The 24861-nt window shown below is 49.4% G+C and overlaps 1 protein-coding gene across 2 annotated transcripts in view; it reads left to right on the top strand.

The window, feature by feature from the left end:
* Positions 1-23748, top strand: part of MLF2 (myeloid leukemia factor 2) — a 79485-nt gene extending 55737 nt beyond the window's left edge. For both annotated transcript variants that reach the window (XM_063962461.1, XM_063962462.1), the window contains exon 9: positions 22976-23748. The gene's annotated coding sequence lies outside the window, so the exon portion shown is untranslated. The remainder of the gene's footprint in view (positions 1-22975) is intronic.
* Positions 23749-24861: the final 1113 nt, after the last annotated feature.

The raw sequence follows: 24861 nt of genomic DNA, 5'->3' as shown, positions 1-24861 counted from the left end.
TCTCAAAGAAGGTGGTTTTACCTGTTCCAGGATCTACCGCCTTAAAGGAGCCGGCTGATAGAAAAATTGATAATACACTTAAATCAATGTACAATGCTTCAGGGGCCATATTACGTCCCACTATTGCTACTGCATGGATTGCAAGGGCAATAGTAAAGTGGTCGGCTACCTTACTAGAGTATTTGGATACAATGGATATAGGGGATGTTGAATTGCTTTTGCGTAACATTCACAATTCAGCAGGTTTTAAGGTAGAATCCATGAAAGACCTGGGTTCCATGGCTGCGGTGATCTCTTCCATGTCTGTTTCAACTCATCGGGGAGTGTGGCTGCGCCAGTGATCTGCCGACGTGGAATCCAGGAAAAGTGTGGAGTCCCTACCCTACACAGGTCAGGCTCTCTTTGGGGAAGCTTTGGATGCGTGGATAGCCACGGCTACAGCTGGTAAGTCTCCATTTCTTCCCTCAGCTGCTCCTGCTCCGAAGAAATACTTCTCTTCATCAGCATCTCAGTCCTTTTGGCATAACAAGCCTAGAAAGGCCAAACCGTCTAATACCTTCTTTAGGGGAGGTCGAGTTAAATCCAAGAAACCTGCTGCTGCAGGTTCCCAGGAACAAAAGACTGCTTCAGGTACGCCAAAGTCCTCCGCATGACTGTGAACCGCGCGGCCTGGAGGTGGGGGCGAGACTCAGACAGTTCAGTCACGTCTGGGTATCGTCCGGCCTGGATCCCTGGGTGATAGATACTGTGTCCCAGGGGTACAGGCTGGAATTTCAAAATCTCCCTCCTCACCGATTTTTCAAATCAGGCTTGCCAGTTCTACTGGCAGACAGAACTGTACTTACAGGAAGCTGTCCAGAAGTTGGTGGAGGCACATGTCATTGTACCAGTTCCTCATTTACAAACCACAGGTTACTATTCGAACCTTTTTCATGGCACCGAAACCGGATGGTTCGGTCAGGCCCATTCTGAACCCAAAATCATTGAACCCCTTTCTAAACGAGTTTAAGTTCAAGATTAAGTCTCTCAGGGAGCTGATATCAGGTCTGGAAGAGGGGGAATTCCTGGTATCCCTGGATATCAAGGATGCGTACCTCCACATTCCGATTTGGATGCCGCATCAGGCTTATCTCCGTTTCGCATTGTTGGACTGTCATTTCCAGTTCCAGACCCTGCCATTCGGCCTCTCAAAAGCACCGAGGGTGTTCACCAAGGTGATGGCAGAGATGATGGTTCTCCTCCGCAAACAAGGGGTGAACATCATTCCATATCTGGACAATCTGCTGATAAAGGCTTCGTCCAAGTAGAAGCTGTTGCAGTCCATTGTTCTCACAACGCACCTACTCAGAGTCCACGGTTGGATTCTGATTCTCCCAAAGTCACATTTGGAACCGACCCAGAGGTTGTCTTTTCTGGGGATGATCCTTGACACAGAAGTGCAGAGGGTGTTTCTTCCGCAGGAAAAGGTGATGGTGATACAAACAATGGTCCGGCATGTCCTGAAGCCAGCCCGGGTGTCTGTTCATCACTGCATTCGCCTTTTGGGAAAGATGGTGGCATCTTACGAGGCTATCCAATACGGGAGGTTCCATCCTTGGGCCTTCCAACTGGATCCCCTGGACAAGTGGTCAGGATCTCATCTCCACATGCACCAGAGGATTCTTCTGTCGCCAAAGGCCAGGATTTCACTCCTCTGGAGGCTCCAATTGCCTCGCCTTCTGGAGGGCCGCAGGTTCGGGATTCAGGACTGGGTACTTCTAACCACGGATGCGAGCCTTAGGGGCTGGGGCGCAGTCACTCAAGGGGAAACATTCCAAGGAAGGTGGTCAAGTCTGGAAGCCGGCCTGCCCATCAACATCCTGGAACTAAGAGCCGTCTACAACGGTCTTCTTCAGGCGGCCCATCTTCTAAGAATTCGGGCCATTCAAGTGCACTCGGACACTGTAACGACAGTGGCCTACATAAACCGACAGTGCTGAACGAAGAGCAGAGCTGCAATGTCAGAGGTGACAAGAATCATCCTCTGGGCAGAAAGACACGCATTGGCGCTCACAGCAATCTTCATTCCGGGAGTAGACAACTGGGAAGAAGACTTCCTCAGCAGACACGAGGGGAATGGGGTCTCCATCTGGAGGTGTTCAAGGAAATTACAGACCTTTGGGGGTTACCCCAAATAGACATGATGGCCTCTCGTCTCAACAAGAAGCTTCAACGCTATTGTTCCAGGTCGAGGGACCCACAAGCAGTGGCATTGGACGCCCTGGTGTTTCCGTGGGTGTTCCAGTCGGTGTATGTGTTTCCACCTCTTCCACTCATTCCAAGAGTTCTAAAGCTAGTAAGGAGATCAAGGGTTCAGGTGATCCTCATTGCTCCGGACTGGCCAAGGCGGGCTTTGTACGCGGACCTTCTGAATCTCTTGCAGGAAGAGCTGAGGCCTCTTCCTCTTTGGGAGGATCTGCTGCTACAGGGACCGTTCGCCTATCAAGACTTACCGCGGCTACGTTTGACGGCATGGAGGTTGAACGCCTGATACTAGCTCGGAAGGGCATTCCGAAGAAGGTCATTCCTACCCTGATACAGGCTAGTAAAGGGGTAACGTCTCAACATTACCATCGGAAAAAATATGTTTCTTGGTGTGAATCCAAGAAGTTTCCTACGGTGGAGTTTCAACTCGGACGTTTTCTCCTCTTCCTGCAAGCAGGTGTGGATATGGGCTTGAGGTTGGGATCTGTGAAGGTCCAGATTTCGGCCCTCTTCATCTTCTTCCAGAAACAATTGGCTGCCCTCCCTGAGGTTCAGACCTTTTTTGAAGGGAGTTCTGCACATCCAACCTCCCTTTGTACCGCCTACGGCGCCTTGGGACCTTAATGTGCTGTTGCAGTTTCTCCAGTCGGATTGGTTTGAACCTCTACAGGAGGTTGAGGTCAAATTTCTTACTTGGAAGGCTGTCATGTTGTTGGCCTTAGCTTCTGCTAGACGTGTGTCAGAATTGGGGGCTTTGTCCTGTAAAAGTCCTTACTTGATCTTCTATGAAGGTAGAGCTGAGCTCCGGACACGTCAGCAGTTTCTTCCGAAGGTTGTGTCGGCATTTCATATCAACCAACCTATTGTGGTGCCAGTAGCTACTGACTCCTCAATTACATCGAAGTAATTGGATGTTGTAAGGGCTCTGAAGATATGTGAAGAGAACTTCTCGTCACAGAAAGTCGGACTCTCTGTTTGTCCTATATGATCCCAAGAAGATTTGGGTGTCCTGCTTCTAAGCATACTATTTCTCGCTGGATTCGGTTCACTATCCAGCTCGCTTATTCTACGGCAGGACTGCTGTGTCCAAAATCTGTTAAGGCCCACTCTACTCGTAAGGTGGGGTCTTCCTGGGCGGCTGCCCGGGGTGTCTCGGCAGTACAACTTTGCCGAGCTGCAACTTGGTCTGGGTCAAACACGTTTGCAAAGTTATACAAGTTCGATACTTTGGCCTCTGATGATCTGAAGTTCAGTCAATCAGTTCTGCAGGAGCCTCCGCGCTCTCCATCCCGTTCTGGGAGCTTTGGTACATCCCCGTACATCCCCATGGTACTAATGTGGACCCCAGCATCCTCTAGGACGCAAGAGAAAATAGGATTTTGGTTACCTACCGGTAAATCCTTTTCTCGTAATCCGTAGAGGATGCAGGGCGCCCGCCCAGCGCTTCGTTATCCTGCAACCGTTATCTGGTTCAGTATGACTTTGTTTAGTTATGTACTGCATTGTTATTTGGTAAGTAATGTTTCAGCAGTTGCTGAGTTTTTCAAGCTAGTTGGCTTGATGTGCCTTGTATGTATGAGCTGGTATGAATCTCGCCACTATCTGTATTTCTCTGACGTCCTAGTGGATGCTGGGACTCCGTAAGGACCATGGGGAATAGCGGCTCCGCAGGAGACAGGGCACAAAATAAAAGCTTAAGGATCAGGTGGTGTGCACTGGCTCCTCCCCCTATGACCCTCCTCCAAGCCTCAGTTAGATTTTTGTGCCCGGCCGAGAAGGGTGCAATCTAGGTGGCTCTCCTGAGCTGCTTAGAATAAAAGTTTAGTTTAGGATTTTTTATTTTCAGTGAGTCCTGCTGGCAACAGGCTCACTGCATCGTGGGACTAAGGGGAGAAGAAACGGACTCACCTGAGTGCAGAGTGGATCGGGTTTCTTAGGCTACTGGACATTAGCTCCAGAGGGACGATCACAGGTTCAGCCTGGATGGGTCACCGGAGCCGCGCCGCCGTCCCCCTTACAGAGCCAGAAGAGACGAAGAGGTCCGGTGAAATCGGCGGCAGAAGACGATCCTGTCTTCAGACAAAGGTAGCGCACAGCACCGCAGCTGTGCGCCATTGCTCTCAGCACACTTCACACTCCGGTCACTGAGGGTGCAGGGCGCTGGGGGGGGAGCGCCCTGAGACGCAATATTACAGTATATACCTTAGGTGGCTAAAAAGAATACATCACATATAGCTCCTGGGCTATATGGATGTATTTTACCCCTGCCATTTTACACAGAAAAGCGGGAGATAAGGACGTCGTGAAGGGGCGGAGCCTATCTCCTCAGCACACAAGCGCCATTTTCCCTCACAGCTCCGCTGGAAGGACGGCTCCCTGACTCTCCCCTGCAGTCCTGCTTCAGAATCAGGGTAAAAAAGAGAAGGGGGGGCACGTTTGGCAGCAAATAAATATATTAACAGCAGCTATAAGGGAGTAACGCTTATATAAGGTTATCCCTGTATATATATATATAGCGCTGGGTGTGTGCTGGCAGACTCTCCCTCTGTCTCTCCAAAGGGCTAAGTGGGGTCCTGTCCTCTATCAGAGCATTCCCGGTGTGTGTGCTGTGTGTCGGTACGCGTGTGTCGACATGTATGAGGAGGAAAATGATGTGGAGGCGGAGCAGTTGCCTGTGTTGGTGATGTCACCCCCTAGGGAGTCGACACCTGACTGGATGATTGTATTTAAACAATTAAGTGATAATGTCAGCAATTTGCAAAAAACTGTTGACGACATGAGACAGCCGGCAAATCAATTAGTGCCTGTCCAGGCGTCTCAGACACCGTCAGGGGCGCTAAAACGCCCGTTACCTCAGTGGGTCGACACAGACCCTGACACAGATACTGAGTCTAGTGTCGACGGTGACGAGACAAACGTAATGTCCAGTAGGGCCACACGTTACATGATCACGGCAATGAAAGAGGCATTGAACCTTTCTGACACTACAAGTACCACAAAGAAGGGTATTATGTGGGGTGAGAAAAAAAAAAAAACTACCAATAGTTTTTCCTGAGTCAGAGGAAATAAATGAGGTGTGTGAAAAAGCGTGGGTTTCCCCCGATAAAAAACAGCTAATTTCTAAAAAATTATTAGCATTATATCCTTTCCCGCCAGAGGTTAGGGCGCGTTGGGAAACACCCCCTAGGGTAGATAAGGCGCTCACACGTTTATCTAAACAAGTAGCGTTACCGTCTCCTGATACGGCCACCCTCAAAGAACCAGCTGATAGAAGGCTGGAAAATATCCTAAAAAGTATATACACACATACTGGTGTTATACTGCGACCAGCAATCGCCTCAGCCTGGATGTGCAGTGCTGGAGTCGCATGGTCGGATTCCCTGACTGAGAATATTGATACCCTGGATAGGGACAATATTTTGTTAACTATAGAACATTTAAAGGATGCATTACTATATATGCGTGATGCACAGAGGGATATTTGCACCCTGGCATCAAGAGTAAGTGCTATGTCCATCTCTGCCAGAAGAGCGTTATGGACGCGACAGTGGTCAGGGGATGCGGATTCCAAACGGCACATGGAAGTATTGCCGTATAAAGGGGAGGAGTTATTTGGGGCTGGTCTATCGGACCTGGTGGCCACGGCAACGGCTGGAAAATCCACCTTTTTACCCCAGGTCACTCCACATCAGCAGAAAAAGACACCGTCTTTTCAAACTCAGTCCTTTCGTTCCCATAAGTACACCACTCTTTTCTGCCCCGGGGCAGAGGAAGAGGAAAAAGACTGCATCCATGCAGCCGCTTCCCAGGAGCAGAAGCCCTCCCCTGCTTCTGCCAAGTCTTCAGCATGACGCTGGGGCTTTACAAGCAGACTCAGATATGGTGGGGGCCCGTCTCAAGAATTTCAACGCGCAGTGGGCTCACTCGCAAGTGGATCCCTGGATTCTACAGGTAGTATCGCAGGGGTACAAACTGGAATTCGAGGCGTTTCCCCCTCGTCGGTTCCTGAAGTCTGCTTTACCAAAGTCTCCCTCCGACAGGGAGGCAGTTTTGGAAGCCATTCACAAGCTGTATTCCCAGCAGGTGATAATCAAGGTACCCCTCCTGCAACAAGGAAAGGGGTATTATTCCACGCTGTTTGTGGTACCGAAGCCGGACGGCTCGGTGAGACCAATTTTAAATCTGAAATCCTTGAACACTTACATAAAAAGGTTCAAATTCAAGATGGAGTCACTCAGAGCAGTGATAGCGAACCTGGAAGAAGGGGACTATATGGTGTCTCTGGACATCAAAGATGCTTATCTCCACGTCCCAATATACCCTTCTCACCAAGGGTACCTCAGGTTTGTAGTACAAAACTGTCATTATCAGTTTCAGACGCTGCCGTTTGGATTGTCCACGGCACCTCGGGTCTTTACCAAGGTAATGGCCGAAATGATGATTCTTCTACGAAGAAAAGGCATTTTAATTATCCCTTACTTGGACGATCTCCTGATAAGGGCAAGATCCAGGGAACAGTTAGAAGTCGGAGTAGCACTATCTCAGGTAGTGTTACGTCAGCACGGGTGGATTCTAAATATTCCAAAATCGCAGCTGATTCCAACGACATGTCTACTGTTCCTAGGAATGATTCTGGACACAGTCCAGAAGAAGGTGTTTCTCCCGGAGGAGAAGGCCAGGGAGTTATCCGAGCTAGTCAGGAACCTCCTAAAACCAGGCCAGGTCTCAGTGCATCAGTGCACGAGGGTCCTGGGAAAAATGGTGGCTTCTTACGAAGCGATTCCATTCGGAAGATTCCATGCAAGAACATTTCAGTGGGATCTACTGGACAAATGGTCCGGATCGCATCTGCAGATGCATCAGCGGATAACCCTGTCGCCAAGGACAAGGGTGTCTCTCCTGTGGGGTGGCTGCAGAGTGCTCATCTACTAGAGGGCCGCAGATTTGGCATTCAGGATTGGATCCTGGTAACCACAGATGCCAGCCTGAGAGGCTGGGGAGCAGTCACACAGGGAAGGAATTTCCAGGGCCTGTGGTCAAGCATGGAAACATCTCTTCATATAAACATTCTGGAACTAAGGGCCATTTACAATGCCCTAAGTCAAGCAAAACCTCTGCTTCAGGGTCAGGCGGTGTTGATCCAATCGGACAACATCACGTCAGTCGCCCACGTAAACAGACAGGGCGGCACGAGAAGCAGGAGGGCAATGGCAGAAGCTGCAAGGATTCTTCGCTGGGCGGAAAATCATGTGATAGCACTGTCAGCAGTTTTCATTCCGGGAGTGGACAACTGGGAAGCAGACTTCCTCAGCAGACACGACCTTCACCCGGGAGAGTGGGGACTTCACCCAGAAGTCTTCCACCTGATTGTAAACCGTTGGGAAAAACCAAAGGTGGACATGATGGCGTCACGTCTAAACAAAAAACTGGACAGATATTGCGCCAGGTCAAGGGACCCTCGGGCAATAGCAGTGGACGCTCTGGTAACGCCGTGGGTGTACCAGTCAGTGTATGTGTTCCCTCCTCTGCCTCTCATACCAAAAGTACTGAGAATCATAAGAAGGAGAGGAGTAAGAACTATACTCGTGGTCCCGGATTGGCCAAGAAGGACTTGGTACCCGGAACTTCAAGAGATGCTCACGGACGAACCGTGGCCTCTACCTCTAAGAAAGGACCTGCTACTGCAGGGGCCTGGTCTGTTCCAAGACTTACCGCGGCTGCGTTTGACGGCATGGCGGTTGAACGCCGGATCCTGAGGGAAAAAGGCATTCCAGAAGAAGTCATTCCTACTCTGGTCAAAGCCAGGAAGGATGTAACCGCAAAACATTATCACCGCATTTGGCGTAAATATGTTGCGTGGTGTGAGGCCAAGAGGGCCCCTACAGAGGAATTTCAACTGGGTCGTTTCCTTCATTTCCTGCAAACAGGACTGTCTATGGGCCTAAAATTAGGGTCCATTAAGGTTCAAATTTCGGCCCTGTCGATTTTCTTCCAGAAAGAACTGGCTTCAGTACCTGAAGTTCAGACATTTGTAAAAGGGGTGCTGCACATACAGCCTCCTTTTGTGCCTCCAGTGGCACCTTGGGATCTCAACGTGGTGTTGAGTTTTCTAAAGTCACATTGGTTTGAACCACTTTCCACTGTGGACTTGAAATATCTCACATGGAAGGTGTCGATGCTGTTAGCCTTGGCTTCAGCCAGGCGTGTGTCAGAATTGGCGGCTTTATCATATAAAAGCCCTTACTTAATTTTTCATTCTGACAGGGCGGAATTGAGGACTCGTCCTCAATTTCTACCTAAGGTGGTTTCTGCATTTCACATGAACCAACCTATTGTGGTACCTGCGGCTACCAGGGACTTAGAGGACTCTAAGTTGCTTGACGTTGTCAGGGCCTTAAAAATATATGTTTCCAGGACGGCTGGAGTCAGAAAATCTGACTCGCTGTTTATCCTGTATGCACCCAACAAGCTGGGTGCCCCTGCTTCTAAGCAGACGATTGCTCGTTGGATTTGTAGTACAATTCAGCTTGCACATTCTGTGGCAGGCCTGCCACAGCCAAAATCAATAAAAGCCCATTCCACAAGGAAAGTGGGCTCATCTTGGGCGGCTGCCCGAGGGGTCTCGGCTTTACAACTTTGCCGAGCAGCTACTTGGTCAGGGGCAAACACGTTTGCTAAATTCTACAAATTTGATACCCTGGCTGAGGAGGACCTGGAGTTCTCTCATTCGGTGCTGCAGAGTCATCCGCACTCTCCCGCCCGTTTGGGAGCTTTGGTATAATCCCCATGGTCCTTACGGAGTCCCAGCATCCACTAGGACGTCAGAGAAAATAAGATTTTACTTACCGATAAATCTATTTCTCGTAGTCCGTAGTGGATGCTGGGCGCCCATCCCTAGTGCGGATTGTCTGCAATACTTGTATATAGTTATTGTTACAAAAATTCGGGTTATTATTGTTGTGAGCCATCTTTTCAGAGGCTCCCTTGCGTTTATCATACTGTTAACTGGGTTCAGATCACAAGTTGTACGGTGTGATTGGTGTGGCTGGTATGAGTCTTACCCGGGATTCAATATCCTTCCTTATTATGTACGCTCGTCCGGGCACAGTATCCTAACTGAGGCTTGGAGGAGGGTCATAGGGGGAGGAGCCAGTGCACACCACCTGATCCTTAAGCTTTTATTTTGTGCCCTGTCTCCTGCGGAGCCGCTATTCCCCATGGTCCTTACGGAGTCCCAGCATCCACTACGGACTACGAGAAATAGATTTATCGGTAAGTAAAATCTTATTTAAATCCTTCTCTGGAAGATGTCCGTCTCCTCGGGCACAGTTTCTAGACTGAGTCTAGTAGGAGGGGCATAGAGGGAGGAGCCAGCCCACACTCTCAAACTCTTAAAGTGCCAATGGCTCCTAGTGGACCCGTCTATACCCCATGGTATTAATGTGGACCCCAGCATTCTCTACAGACTACGAGAAAAGTATTTACCGGTAGGTAACCAAAATCCTGTTTTCATGGTTTTTAGAGGTTAGGGTGGGCACTTGGGGGAGGGTTAGGATTAGGTACTTGGGGAGGGCTATGGTTAAAAATAACACAAAATGTGTCTGCCTTTTGACCCTGACGACCAATTGACTGTCAGACCCGCACGTGACGAAGACTGGAATGGAGGAACGGGGGGTGTGAATTGACGATCTGACGTTGGCAGTAAGGGCGTGTAAGTGCAGCCCATGCAGGCTGGCAGGTATATGCACCCTTTTGCCCTTATTACAGGGCAGGTTGCAAGTACACAGTGATGACTTGTAGTAAACTAGACGCATATGCTGCTGATCTGGAGACAGCTGTGCATATGTGTGCAATGTATCGTTTGCCTGCTGCGCTGTATGTCATACTGTCCTCTGAGATATGGAAACAGATGGGTGTGATTTTATGAGATCATGGTCATCGGGTCGATGTGTTTTGGTGACCTCATCCCAGTATATGTCCATCCACCTTGGGTGGTAATTGCCTAGCTTCCTGGAGTACAGGGTTGTATGGTAGGCAACTATGAGCTATACCAGTATTCATGATAATAAAGCACCCAGCCACGTGCAACAACATGCTCCACCTGTAGGAAATTGGGCTCTTGGCAGGGGGGGGGGGGGATTTGGGGCAGACTAGACTCCCTCTTTAAAAGTTCCCCAACACCCCTCTCCCCTGGCTCCAGAGTTCGCTTTGGGATAACAGATGGGTAGAGCAGGTTTATTGTGGAGGGGTTTCTCTTACACAATTTGTGGAACAGCCTCACAACTTAACTTACACTTCTATGGCACGTGGTCTCATGTAATTGGTGGTGGTTCTATGGGTAGTCAGGTTAGTCTGTCACACCCATTTCTCTAACGTCCTAGTGGATGCTGGGGACTCCGTAAGGACCATGGGGAATAGACGGGCTCCGCAGGAGACAGGGCACTTTAAGAAAGAATTAGGAATACTGGTGTGCTCTGGCTCCTCCCTCTATGTCCCTCCTCCAGACCTCAGTTTGAATCTGTGCCCGGACGAGCTGGGTGCAACTTAGTGAGCTCTCCTGAGCTTGCTAAAAAGAAAGTATTTTGTTAGGTTTTTTATTTTCAGAGAGATCTGCTGGCAACAGGCTCTCTGCTACGTCGGACTGAGGGGAGAGAAGCAGCCCTACTCACTGAAGATAGGTCCTGCTTCTTAGGCTACTGGACACCATTAGCTCCAGAGGGATCGTACACAGGAACGCACCCTTGGTCGTCCGATCCCGGAGCCGCGCCGCCGTCCCCCCTCGCAGAGCCAGAAGCCGGTGTCCGAAGCAAGAAGACTTCGAAATCGGCGGCAGAAGACTCCGTTCTTCATATGAGGTAGCGCACAGCACTGCAGCTGTGCGCCATTGCTCCCACACTAAACCCACACACTCTGGTCACTGTAGGGCGCAGGGGGGGGCGCCCTGGGCAGCAATTAGAGACCTCTTGGCAAAAGTGGGCATATATACAGTTGGGCACTGTATATATGCATGAGCCCCCGCCATATTTTACACAGAAACGCGGGACAGAAGCCCGCCGCTGAGGGGGCGGGGCTTTTCCTCAGCACTCACCAGCACCATTTTCTCTCCACAGCTCCGCTGAGAGGAAGCTCCCCAGGCTCTCCCCTGCAGAATCACGGTAGAAGAGGGTAAAAAGAGAGGGGGGGCACATAAATTTGGCGCAAAAACAATAGTACAGCAGCTACTGGTTAACACTAAGTTACTGTGTGACTCCTGGGACATATAGCGCTGGGGTGTGTGCTGGCATACTCTCTCTCTCTCTCTCTCTCTCTCTCTCCAAAGGGCCTTTTGGGGAACTGTCTTCAAAAAGAGCATCCCCTGTGTGTGTGGTGTGTCGGTACGCTTGTGTCGGCATGTTTGACAAAGAAGGCTATGTGGAAGCAGAGCGGGAGCAAATGAATGTGGGCAGGCGCCGACACCCGATTGGATGGATATGTGGAAGGTTTTAAATGATAATGTTACTTCCTTACATAAAAGGTTGGATAAAGCTGAAGCCTTAGGACAGCCGGGGTCTCGGACCATGCCTGATCCTATGTCGCAGAGGCCGTCAGGGTCTCAGAAGCGCCCACTATCCCAAATTGTTGACACAGATGTCGACACGGATTCTAACTCCAGTGTCGATGGCGATGATGCAAAGTTGCAGCCTAAAATGGCTAAAGCCATCCGTTACATGATTATAGCAATGAAGGATGTGTTGCACATCACAGAGGAAACCCCAGTCCCTGACGAGGGTTTATATGTATGGGGAAAAAAAAGGCAAGAGGTGACCTTTCCCCCTTCACATGAGTTATGTGAAGAGGCTTGGGAATCTCCAGATAGGAAACTGCAGGTTTCCAAACGGATGCTTATGGCGTATCCTTTCCCGCCAACGGAAAGGTTACGCTGGGAATCCTCCCCTAGGGTAGACAAAGCTTTTCTCTATCGTCCTAGTGGATGCTGGGGTTCCTGAAAGGACCATGGGGAATAGCGGCTCCGCAGGAGACAGGGCACAAAAAGTAAAGCTTTTTCCGATCAGGTGGTGTGCACTGGCTCCTCCCCCTATGACCCTCCTCCAGACTCCAGTTAGATTTTTGTGCCCGGCCGAGAAGGGTGCAATCTAGGTGGCTCTCCTAAAGAGCTGCTTAGAGAAAGTTTAGCTAGGTTTTTTATTTTACAGTGATTCCTGCTGGCAACAGGATCACTGCAGCGAGGGACTGAGGGGAGAAGGAGTCAACTCACCTGCGTGCAGGATGGATTGGTTTCTTGGCTACTGGACATCAAGCTCCAGAGGGACGATCACAGGTACAGCCTGGATGGTCACCGGAGCCACGCCGCCGGCCCCCTTGCAGATGCTGAAATCAGAAGAGGTCCAGAATCGGCGGCTGAAGACTCCTGCAGTCTTCTAAAGGTAGCGCACAGCACTGCAGCTGTGCGCCATTTTCCTCTCAGCACACTTCACACGGCAGTCACTGAGGGTGCAGGGCGCTGGGAGGGGGGCGCCCTGGGAGGCAAATGAGTACCTATAAAGGCTAAAAATACCTCACATATAGCCCTAGAGGCTATATGGAGATATTTAACCCCTGCCTAATTTTTCTAAATAGCGGGAGACGAGCCCGCCGGAAAAGGGGCGGGGCCTATCTCCTCAGCACACGGCGCCATTTCCTCTCACAGCTCCGCTGGTCAGGACGGCTCCCAAGTCTCTCCCCTGCACTGCACTACAGAAACAGGGTAAAACAGAGAGGGGGGGGCACATTTATGGCGATATTTTGATATAACAAAGCAGCTATAAGGGAGCACTTATTATAAGGCTATCCCTGATATATATATAGCGCTTTTGGTGTGTGCTGGCAAACTCTCCCTCTGTCTCCCCAAAGGGCTAGTGGGTCCTGTCTTCGTTAGGAGCATTCCCTGTGTGTCTGCTGTGTGTCGGTACGTGTGTGTCGACATGTATGAGGACGATATTGGTGTGGAGGCGGAGCAATTGCCAAATATGAGGATGTCACCCCCTAGGGAGTCGACACCAGAATGGATGCCTTTATTTATGGAACTACGGGATAGTGTCAACACGCTAAAGCAGTCGTTTGACGACATGAGACGGCCGGACAATCAATTAGTGCCTGTCCAGGCGACTCAAACACCGTCAGGGGCTGTGAAACGCCCTTTGCCTCAGTCGGTCGACCCAGACACAGGCGATGACTCCAGTGGTGACGGTGACGAATCAACCGTATTTTCCAGTAGGGCCACACGTTATATGATTTTGGCAATGAAGGAGGCGTTACATTTAGCTGATACTACAGGTACCACTAAACAGGGTATTATGTGGGGTAAGAAAAAACTACCTATAGTTTTTCCTGAATCAGAAGAACTAAATGACGTGTGTAATGAAGCGTGGGTTGCCCCTGATAAAAAGCTGATAATTTCAAAGAAATTATTGGCATTATACCCTTTCCCGCCAGAGGTTAGGGAGCGCTGGGAAACACCTCCTAGGGTGGACAAGGCGCTAACACGCTTATCTAAACAAGTGGCGTTACCCTCTCCTGAGACGGCCGCACTTAAAGATCCATCAGATAGGAGGATGGAAAATATCCAAAAAAGTATATACACACATGCAGGTGTTATACTACGACCAGCTGTAGCGACTGCCTGGATGGGCAGTGCGGGGGTAGTTTGGTCAGAATCCCTGATTGAAAATATTGATACCCTGGACAGGGACAATATTTTACTGTCGTTAGAACAAATAAAGGATGCATTTCTTTATATGCGTGATGCACAGAGGGATATATGCACACTGGCATCACGGGTAAGTGCTATGTCCATTTTGGCCAGAAGAGCTTTATGGACGCGACAGTGGACAGGCGATGCGGATTCAAAACGGCATATGGAAGTTTTGCCGTATAAAGGGGAGGAGTTATTTGGAGTCGGTCTATCAGATTTGGTGGCCACGGCTACAGCCGGGAAATCCACCTTTCTACCTCAAGTCACTCCCCAACAGAAAAAGGCACCGACTTTTCAACCGCAGCCCTTTCGTTCCTTTAAAAATAAGAGAGCAAAGGGCTATTCATATCTGCCACGAGGCAAAGGTCGAGGGAAGAGACAGCAACACGCAGCTCCTTCCCAGGATCAGAAGCCCTCCCCGGCTTCTACAAAAGCCTCAGCATGACGCTGGGGCTTCTCAAGCGGACTCGGGGACCGTGGGGGGTCGTCTCAAAAATTACAGCGCGCAGTGGGCTCACTCGCAAGTAGATCCCTGGATCCTGCAGATAATATCTCAGGGATACAGGTTGGAATTAGAGACAGATCCACCTCGCCGTTTCCTGAAGTCTGCTTTACCAACGTCCCCCTCCGAAAGGGAGACGGTGTTGGAAGCCATTCACAAGCTGTACTCTCAGCAGGTGATAGTCAAGGTACCTCTTCTGCAACAAGGGAAGGGGTATTATTCCACTCTTTTTGTGGTACCGAAGCCGGATGGCTCGGTAAGGCCTATTCTAAATCTGAAGTCCTTGAACCTGTACATAAAGAAGTTCAAGTTCAAAATGGAGTCACTCAGAGCAGTGATAGCGAACCTGGAAGAGGGGGACTTTATGGTATCCTTGGACATCAAGGATGCGTATCTCCACGTTCCAATTTACCCCTCACACCAGGGGTACCTCAGGTTCGTTGTACAAAACTGTCACTATCAGTTTCAGACGCTGCCGTTCGGATTGTCCACGGCACCTCGGATCTTTACAAAGGTAATGGCCGAGATGATGATTCTTCTTCGAAGAAAAGGCGTATTAATTATCCCATACTTGGACGATCTCCTAATAAGGGCGAGGTCCAGAGAACAGCTAGAGATGGGATTAGCACTGTCTCAGGAAGTGCTAAAACAGCACGGGTGGATTCTGAATATTCCAAAATCCCAGTTAATGCCGACAACTCGTCTGCTGTTCCTAGGGATGATTCTGGACACGGTTCAGAAAAAGGTTTTTCTCCCGGAGGAAAAAGCCAAGGAGTTATCCGAGCTTGTCAGGAACCTCCTAAAACCAGGAAAGGTGTCTGTACATCAATGCACAAGAGTCCTGGGAAAAATGGTGGCTTCTTACGAAGCAATTCCATTCGGCAGATTCCACGCAAGAATTTTCCAAAGGGATCTGTTGAACAAATGGTCAGGGTCGCATCTTCAGATGCACCTGCGGATAACCCTGTCTCCAAGGACAAGGGTGTCTCTTCTGTGGTGGTTGCAGAGTGCTCATCTATTGGAGGGCCGCAGATTCGGCATACAGGATTGGATCCTGGTGACCACGGACGCCAGCCTGAGAGGCTGGGGAGCAGTCACACAAGGAAGAAACTTCCAGGGAGTATGGACGAGCCTGGAAACGTCTCTTCACATAAACATTCTGGAACTAAGAGCAATATACAATGCTCTAAGCCAGGCAGAACCTCTGCTTCAGGGAAAACCGGTGTTGATCCAGTCGGACAACATCACGGCAGTCGCCCATGTGAACAGACAGGGCGGCACAAGAAGCAGGAGTGCAATGGCAGAAGCTGCAAGGATTCTTCGCTGGGCAGAGAATCATGTGATAGCACTGTCAGCAGTGTTCATCCCGGGAGTGGACAACTGGGAAGCAGACTTCCTCAGCAGACACGATCTTCACCCGGGAGAGTGGGGACTTCATCCAGAAGTCTTCCACATGCTGGTAACCCGTTGGGAAAGACCAATGGTGGACATGATGGCGTCTCGCCTCAACAAAAAACTGGACAGGTATTGCGCCAGGTCAAGAGATCCGCAGGCAATAGCTGTGGACGCGCTGGTAACGCCTTGGGTGTACCAGTCGGTGTATGTGTTTCCTCCTCTGCCTCTCATACCAAAAGTATTGAGAATTATACGGCAAAGAGGCGTAAGAACGATACTAGTGGTTCCGGATTGGCCAAGAAGGACTTGGTACCCGGAACTTCAAGAGATGATCACGGAAGATCCGTGGCCTCTACCTCTAAGGAGGGACTTGCTTCAGCAGGGTCCCTGTCTGTTTCAAGACTTACCGCGGCTGCGTTTGACGGCATGGCGGTTGAACGCCGGATCCTAAAGGAAAAAGGCATGCCGGAAGAAGTCATTCCTACTTTGATTAAAGCAAGGAAGGAAGTAACCGTGCAACATTATCACCGAATTTGGCGAAAATATGTTGCGTGGTGCGAAGATCGGAGTGCTCCGACGGAGGAATTTCAACTGGGTCGATTCCTACATTTCCTGCAATCAGGATTGTCAATGGGTCTCAAATTGGGATCTATTAAGGTTCAAATTTCGGCCCTGTCGATTTTCTTTCAAAAAGAATTGGCTTCAGTCCCTGAAGTCCAGACCTTTGTTAAGGGAGTGCTGCATATACAGCCTCCTGTGGTGCCTCCAGTGGCACCGTGGGATCTCAATGTGGTTTTGGATTTCCTAAAATCTCATTGGTTTGAACCACTAAAAAAGGTGGATTTGAAATATCTCACATGGAAAGTGACCATGCTTCTAGCCCTGGCTTCTGCCAGGAGAGTGTCAGAATTGGCAGCTTTATCTTACAAAAGCCCATATCTGATTTTCCATTCGGACAGGGCAGAACTGCGGACTCGTCCGCATTTTCTTCCTAAGGTGGTGTCAGCATTTCATCTGAACCAGCCTATTGTAGTGCCTGCGGCTACAAGTGACTTGGAGGACTCCAAGTTACTGGACGTTGTCAGAGCATTAAAAATATATATTGCAAGGACAGCTGGAGTCAGAAAATCTGACTCGTTGTTTATATTGTATGCACCCAACAAGATGGGTGCTCCGGCGTCTAAGCAGACGATTGCTCGTTGGATCTGTAGCACAATCCAACTTGCACATTCTGTGGCAGGCCTGCCACAGCCTAAATCTGTAAAGGCCCACTCCACAAGGAAGGTGGGCTCATCTTGGGCGGCTGCCCGAGGGGTCTCGGCATTACAACTTTGCCGAGCAGCTACGTGGTCAGGGGAGAACACGTTTGTAAAATTTTACAAATTTGATACTCTGGCTAAGGAGGACCTGGAGTTCTCTCATTCGGTGCTGCAGAGTCATCCGCACTCTCCCGCCCGTTTGGGAGCTTTGGTATAATCCCCATGGTCCTTTCAGGAACCCCAGCATCCACTAGGACGATAGAGAAAATAAGATTTTACTTACCGATAAATCTATTTCTCGGAGTCCGTAGTGGATGCTGGGCGCCCATCCCAAGTGCGGATTATCTGCATAAATTGTACATAGTTATTGTTAACTAATTCGGGTTATTGTTGAAGGAAGCCATCTTTCAGAGGCTCCGCTGTTATCATACTGTTAACTGGGTTTAGATCACAAGTTGTACGGTGTGATTGGTGTGGCTGGTATGAGTCTTACCCGGGATTCAAAATCCTCCCTTATTGTGTACGCTCGTCCGGGCACAGTACCTAACTGGAGTCTGGAGGAGGGTCATAGGGGGAGGAGCCAGTGCACACCACCTGATCGGAAAAAGCTTTACTTTTTGTGCCCTGTCTCCTGCGGAGCCGCTATTCCCCATGGTCCTTTCAGGAACCCCAGCATCCACTACGGACTCCGAGAAATAGATTTATCGGTAAGTAAAATCTTATTTTAACACGCTTATCCAAGAGGGTAGCCCTGCCGTCACAGGATACGGCCACCCTAAAAGATGCTGCGGATAGAAAGCAGGAGGGTATCCTGAAGTCCATTTATACACATTCAGGTACCCTACTAAGGCCGGCAATTGCGTCGGCCTGGATGTGTAGTGCTGTAGCAGCATGGACAGATACTGACCCTGGGGCATATAAAAGACGCTGTCCTATATATGAGAGAAGCCCAAAGAGACATTAGCTTACTGGGCTCTAGAATAAATGCAATGTCGATTCCTGCCAGAAGGGTCCTGTGGACTCTGCAATGGACAGGTGATGCCGACTCAAAAAGGCACATGGAGGTTTTACCTTACAAGGGTGAGGAATTGATTGGGGACGGTCTCTCGGACCTGGTCTCCACAGCTACGGCTGGAAAGTCAAATTTTTTGCCTTATATTCCCTCACAACCTAAGAAAGCACCGTATTACCAATTGCAGTCCTTTCGTACACAAAGAGGCAAAGTCTGAGGTGCGTCCTTTCTTGCCAGAGGCAGGGGTAGAGGAAAAAAGCTGCATAATACAGCTAGTTCCCAGGAACAGAAGTCCTCCCCGGCTTCCACTAAATCCACCGCATGACGCTGGGGCTCCACAGGCGGAGCTAGGCCTGGTGGGGGCGCGTCTCCGAAATTTCAGCCACAAGTGGGTTCACTCCCAGGTGGATCCCTGGGCTATAGAGATTGTGTCTCAGGGATACAGGCTGGAATTCGAAGAGATGCCCCCTCACCGTTACCTCAAATCGGCCCTGCCAGCTTCCCCCTTAGAGAGGGAAATAGTGTTAGCTGCAATTCACAAATTGTATCTTCAGCAGGTGGTGGTAAAGGTTTCCCTCCAACAGGGAAGGGGTTACTATTCGACCATGTTTGTGGTACCGAAACCGGACGGTTCGGTCAGACCCATATTGAATTTAAAATCCCTGAACATATACCTGAAAGGATTCAAGTTCAAGATGGAATCGCTCAGAGCGGTCATCGCAAGCCTGGAGGAGGGGGATTTTATGGTGTCTCTGGACATAAAGGATGCTTTCCTTCATATCCCCATTTATCCACCTCATCAGGAGTACCTCAGATTTGTGGTACAGGATTGTCATTACCAATTCCAGACGTTGCCGTTTGGTCTCTCCACGGCACCGAGAATATTTACCAAGGTAATGGCGGAAATGATGGTGCTCCTGCGACGGCAAGGAGTCCCAATTATCCCATACTTGGACAATCTCCTCATAAAGGCGAGGTCCAGAGAGCAGTTGCTGATCAGCGTGGCACGGTCTCGGGAAGTGTTACAACAGCACGGCTGGATTCTGAATATTCCAAAGTCGCAGTTGATTCCTACAACGCGTCTGCCCTTCCTGGGCATGATTCTGGAGACAGACCAGAAGAGGGTTTATCTCCCGATGGAGAAGGCTCAGGAGCTCATGACACTGGTCAGAGACCTATTAAAACCAAAACAGGTGTCGGTGCATCACTGCACGCGAGTCCTGGGAAAGATGGTGGCCTCATACGAGGTCATTCCCTTCGGCAGGTTCCATGCGAGGACCTTTCAGTGGGATCTGTTGGACAAGTGGTCCGGATCACATCTACTGATGCATCGGCTGATCACCCTGTCCCCCAGGGCCAGGGTGTCTCTCCTGTGGTGGCTGCAGAGTGCTCACCTTCTCGAGGGCCGCAGATTCGGCATTCAGGACTGGGTCCTGGTGACCATGGACGCAAGCCTCCAAGGGTGGGGAGCAGTCACACAGGGAAGAAATTTCCAAGGTCTGTGGTCAAGTCAGGAGACTTGTCTTCACATCAACATCCTGGAACTAAGGGCAATATACAACGCCCTACGACAAGCGGAGACCCTGCTTCGCGACCGACCGGTGCTGATTCAGTCAGACAACATCACCGCAGTGGCTCATGTAAACCGCCAAGGCGGCACAAGGAGCAGGGTGGCGATGGCGGAAGCCACCAGAATTCTTCGCTGGGCGGAGAATCACGTAAGCGCACTGACAGCAGTGTTCATTCCGGGAGTGGACAACTGGGAAGCAGACTTCCTCAGCAGGCACGACCTCCACCCGGGAGAGTGGGGACTTCATCAAGAAGTCTTCACGCAGATTGCAAGTCGGTGGGAACTGCCACAAATAGACATGATGGCATCCCGCCTCAACAAAAAGCTACAGAGATATTGCGCCAGGTCAAGAGACCCTCAGGCGATAGCGGTAGACGCTCTAGTGACACCGTGGGTGTTCCAGTCGGTCTATGTATTTCCTCCTCTTCCTCTCATACCCAAGGTGCTGAGAATCATAAGAAGAAGAGGAGTGAGAACAATACTCATTGTTCCGGATTGGCCAAGAAGGACTTGGTATCCAGAGTTGCAAGAACTGCTCACAGAGGACCCATGGCCTCTGCCTCTAAGACAGGACTTGTTGCAACAGGGGCCCTGTCTGTTCCAAGACTTACCGCGGCTGCGTTTGACGGCATGGCGGTTGAACGCCGGATCCTAGCAGAAAAAGGCATTCCGGATGAGGTCATTTCTACCCTGATAAAGGCTAGGAAGGACGTGACGGCTAAACATTATCACCGTATATGGCGAAAATATGTTGCTTGGTGTGAGGCCAGGAATGCCCCTACGGAGGAATTCCAGCCGGGCCGTTTCCTTCACTTCCTACAGTCGGGAGTGACTTTGGGCCTAAAATTGGGTTCCATTAAGATCCAGATTTCGGCCCTATCCATTTTCTTTCAAAAAGAACTGGCTTCTCTGCCTGAAGTTCAGACGTTTGTAAAGGGAGTGCTGCATATTCAGCCCCCTTTTGTGCCCCCAGTGGCACCTTGGGATCTTAACGTGGTGTTGAGTTTCCTGAAGTCACACTGGTTTGAACCACTTAAAACCGTGGAGTTAAAATTTCTCACGTGGAAGGTGGTCATGCTGTTGGCCTTGGCTTCAGCTAGGCGTGTGTCAGACTTAGCGGCTTTGTCACATAAAAGCCCCTATCTGGTTTTCCATATGGACAGGGCAGAATTGCGGACCCGTCCACAATTTCTGCCAAAAGTGGTGTCATCTTTTCATATGAACCAACCTATTGTGGTGCCTGTGGCTACTCGTGACTTGGAGGATTCCGAGTTACTAAATGTGGTCAGGGCTTTGAAGGTTTATGTAGCCAGAACGGCTAGAGTCAGGAAAACTGAGTCGCTGTTTATCCTGTATGCATCCAACAAGTTGGGTGCTCCTGCTTCAAAGCAAACTATTGCTCGCTGGATCTGTAACACGATTCAGCAGGCTCATTCTGCGGCTGGATTGCCGCTTCCTAAATCAGTAAAAGCCCATTCCACAAGGAAGGTGGGCTCTTCTTGGGCGGCTGCCCGAGGGGTCTCTGCATTACAGCTTTGCCGAGCAGCTACTTGGTCGGGTTCAAACACTTTTGCAAAGTTCTACAAGTTTGATACCCTGGCTGAGGTGGACCTTGTGTTTGCTCATTCGGTGCTGCAGAGTCATCCGCACTCTCCCGCCCGTTTGGGAGCTTTGGTATAATCCCCATGGTCCTTACGGAGTCCCCAGCATCCACTAGGACGTTAGAGAAAATAAGATTTTACTTACCGGTAAATCTATTTCTCGTAGTCCGTAGTGGATGCTGGGAGCCCGTCCCAAGTGCGGACTTCTTCTGCAATACTTGTATATAGTTATTGCTTAAATAAGGGTTATGTTTTGTGGCATCAGGTTGATCTGATGCTCCGTTGTTGTTCATACTGTTAACTGGGTAAAGTTATCACGAGTTGTACGGTGTGATTGGTGTGGCTAGTATGAGTCTTACCCTGGATTCCAAAATCCTTTCCTTGTAATGTCAGCTCTTCTGGGCACAGTTTCTTTAACGGAGGTCTGGAGGAGGGGCATAGAGGGAGGAGCCAGAGCACACCAGTATACAAATTCTTTCTTAAAGTGCCCTGTCTCCTGCGGAGCCCGTCTATTCCCCATGGTCCTTACGGAGTCCCCAGCATCCACTACGGACTACGAGAAATAGATTTACCGGTAAGTAAAATCTTATTTTCTGCGATTCCTCTGTTCCAGTTTCATGGCCCCACAAGATCCAGATATGGCTTATTTCTCGAAAGAATAAACTTGTCGCTGGATCTTCTGATGGACCTGGGAGAGGTCTCGTCTCTGAGGTCTTTCAACGTCCGAGTTCCTGCCCTCTATTTTTTTCATGGCCAGCTGGAGTTACTTCCCATATTACTGTCTTCACAAGGTGCCACCTGTTCTTCTTCTTAGACATTACTCCCCCGTCTGTTGAGGGCGGATTTTGGACATCCATCGACTGTCTCTACTGCTAAATGAACTGTATATGTTTAATGCTCTCTCCAGGAACCCCAACCCACCTAGGTACCTGTGGTCTTTGTTTTCACTCTGCTCCTCCTTCTAGTTTTCTAGCTGGTTTTTATATTTTTTAGAACTTGTAAAAATTTTACGAGCAGAATCAAACATACAGCCAACAACGGCTAAAATGCAATGACCGATATGTAATAAAAGGTTGTAGAAAACAATATATAAAATCAGAGGCAGAAATACGGCAATCTCCCGGGGTTTTTAAACCAGGGAGGAGCAAGATAACGTAGAGGTTATAGGGGGAAATAGTTGGCCTTATTTTTTATTTTTGTGGAGGAGGGGTTCTGGGCTTTGTGTCCCAAAAATAAGTGTGCTTTATACCAGAGCTTCTACTGGCAATCAAACATTTCAGGAATAGCCCAGCACTAAAGATATTTTATGTAAGGTTTTGCTCATAGTTGATGCAGTATCGCATTGCAGGGAGTCGTTATTGAGCCCCAGATGGGTGATATCACAGAGAACAATCACTGGATGTAGAATGGTGTTATGGGCGCAGTGTTTTGTCATCCTTTATTGCCCAAGTGTGTATTCCGCCAACTCTTTCCACCCGTTATGTGGTCTTACAGAAGCGCATTAAATGTAGTAACTCCGCTTTATGTCCCTCGTTATAACACCACACTCTGTAAGCTGTATATCACCGTGTGATCTAAGCTGGTTTATATTGACGTATGAACTTGTCTCCTGCCTCCAGCCGTTACCTCTAACCCCATCTTTCTCCTCTTCTCTCTTCTAGCGAATACCTGCACAAATGGGACAAGATTCCAAATATTCCCAAAGGGACCACTCCCTCCTCACACCGCTCCATCATCTCCCGATGCTTCTCGTTATTCCCTCCCCCACTCTGCTCCCCCATTTTTGTTTGTCCCCACCCCCCCCCCCCATAGGTTTCCACATCTGCACTTTTTTCCCTATAATCTTGAATTCCATAAAGTATTCTACTATACAAATGGGAGCTTCTGTAGGGAGGGGTGAAAAATTCTGTGGGGGAGGGCGGGGTTGTAAATGGGGGTAGATGGAGAAATGACTACAGGGGTGGGAAAAGGCAACGGGGTAGAGGGAGAGATGTCCTGTTAGGGAAGAGGGTTTAATATTTAAGTTCTCTAGGCGTAGTTTTTAATGTATATAGGCAGACATGAAGTTCTGTGGTGGGGGAGCAGGGGGGGGGGGGGTTCACGCAGGGAGGAGCGCTGATGTATAAAGCAAGGGGGGCGATCTGTGGGCTTTAACAGATTGTCTTAGATGAGAAGAGAGCGGAGAAGAAGGAAGCCATCTTGCGTGTGGCGTTCTGAAGGAAGAAGAGCGGTGAGACGCACAGCAAAACAATGATTTGGGGAGGGGGAGGGGCGCGATACCAGAACTATGCTCTACCTAGTAGGGGGTTGTAGTAGAACTTTTTTTTTTTTTACTTTTTTTTTTCCTTTTTTTTTGTTTTGTTTTTGTTTCACAATGTTTAATAATATTAATAATTGTACAACTGACTTAATAAAAGGAGAATGTGTTCTGTTATTACTCTTGGTTTCTTCACCTCTGGTCATGAGGTATTTTAGCCTCCCCTCATAACGTATGGGTTTATTCCTTTAAAGCAGAGGTTCCCAAATGCCACCGTTACAGTCCAGGTTTTAAGGATTTCTATGCTAAGTCACCTCTGCTCAAGCATGGATATCACCATCCCCATGTGCTGGATTCGTGCGCTCTAAGCACATGCTCATAAGAGGGCAATCTCGCTGTTCTCTACAGTTGGCCGTTATTATGGGGGGGGGGGGGGGGGCAATTCGCTAATGCTTGTATTACAGTCGTGCAGCAGCAGCACCCAGGAACGTTCCCCCGGAGAGCTGGACCATTTAAATAATTTCTAAAGCAACACATGTAATAGCTGTAAAATTCATCTCCCAGATAAAAGAGAAAAAGGAATAAAAAAAGGCAACAAGCGCTTATTAAAAATGCAGTAGAACAGATACAAAGCACTCATCCATTTAATTGTCAGAGGCAGGGAAGGAGAAGGAAAGCGCTCGTATCCCTAAAGTACAATAACTAGGCCGGAGTGTCTCTTCTGCGAGCAAACACAGTTGACCTTTTCATTTATTTATATCCCACCTCTGCTCACCTGACTCTTATTGTGTTCCAGTCTGATACTGGCCCTGCTTCCGAGCTACAGTAACGCCTGCTCCATTAACCAGAGTGTTTCCGACGCCCGCTCGCTCGCAGGGAAGGCAGGCGTTTTGCAGCCTGTCAGCAACATCACGTGTCTCCTCACTAGGGAGCGGAGGCATCACTGAGGCGTGAAGCGGCGCCTGATGCCTCTGCTTCCGAGCAGAAACTGCCTCGGGCTGCGGCCTCGGGGACAGAAGCCGACTCATTTAATTAGTGATCACAATGCTCTGCTGCCGTCATTGCATACGTCACTTTTTGCTGTATTTAAAGCCCCGTGGTGGGGGGCCTGCAACATCCATTTCACGTGAAACATCTGCGTCCCAGCATGCCATGAGCATCACGCCCCTTTTTCGGTTTGTAAGAGAGCCTCGCAAGCTGTACCGGTAGCCCTGTGCTTGTTCCTCTGCCGGTACGCCATTGGTGGCCCAAATCTTCTCTAGGAGCTCAAATTATGGTGGCCAGTTTTCT

The sequence above is a fragment of the Pseudophryne corroboree genome, chromosome 3, assembly GCF_028390025.1.
Source record: "Pseudophryne corroboree isolate aPseCor3 chromosome 3, aPseCor3.hap2, whole genome shotgun sequence".
Lineage (NCBI taxonomy): Eukaryota > Metazoa > Chordata > Amphibia > Anura > Myobatrachidae > Pseudophryne > Pseudophryne corroboree.
The sequence above is the reverse complement of the archived record's forward strand: the minus strand, read 5'-3'. Positions and strand labels throughout refer to the sequence as shown.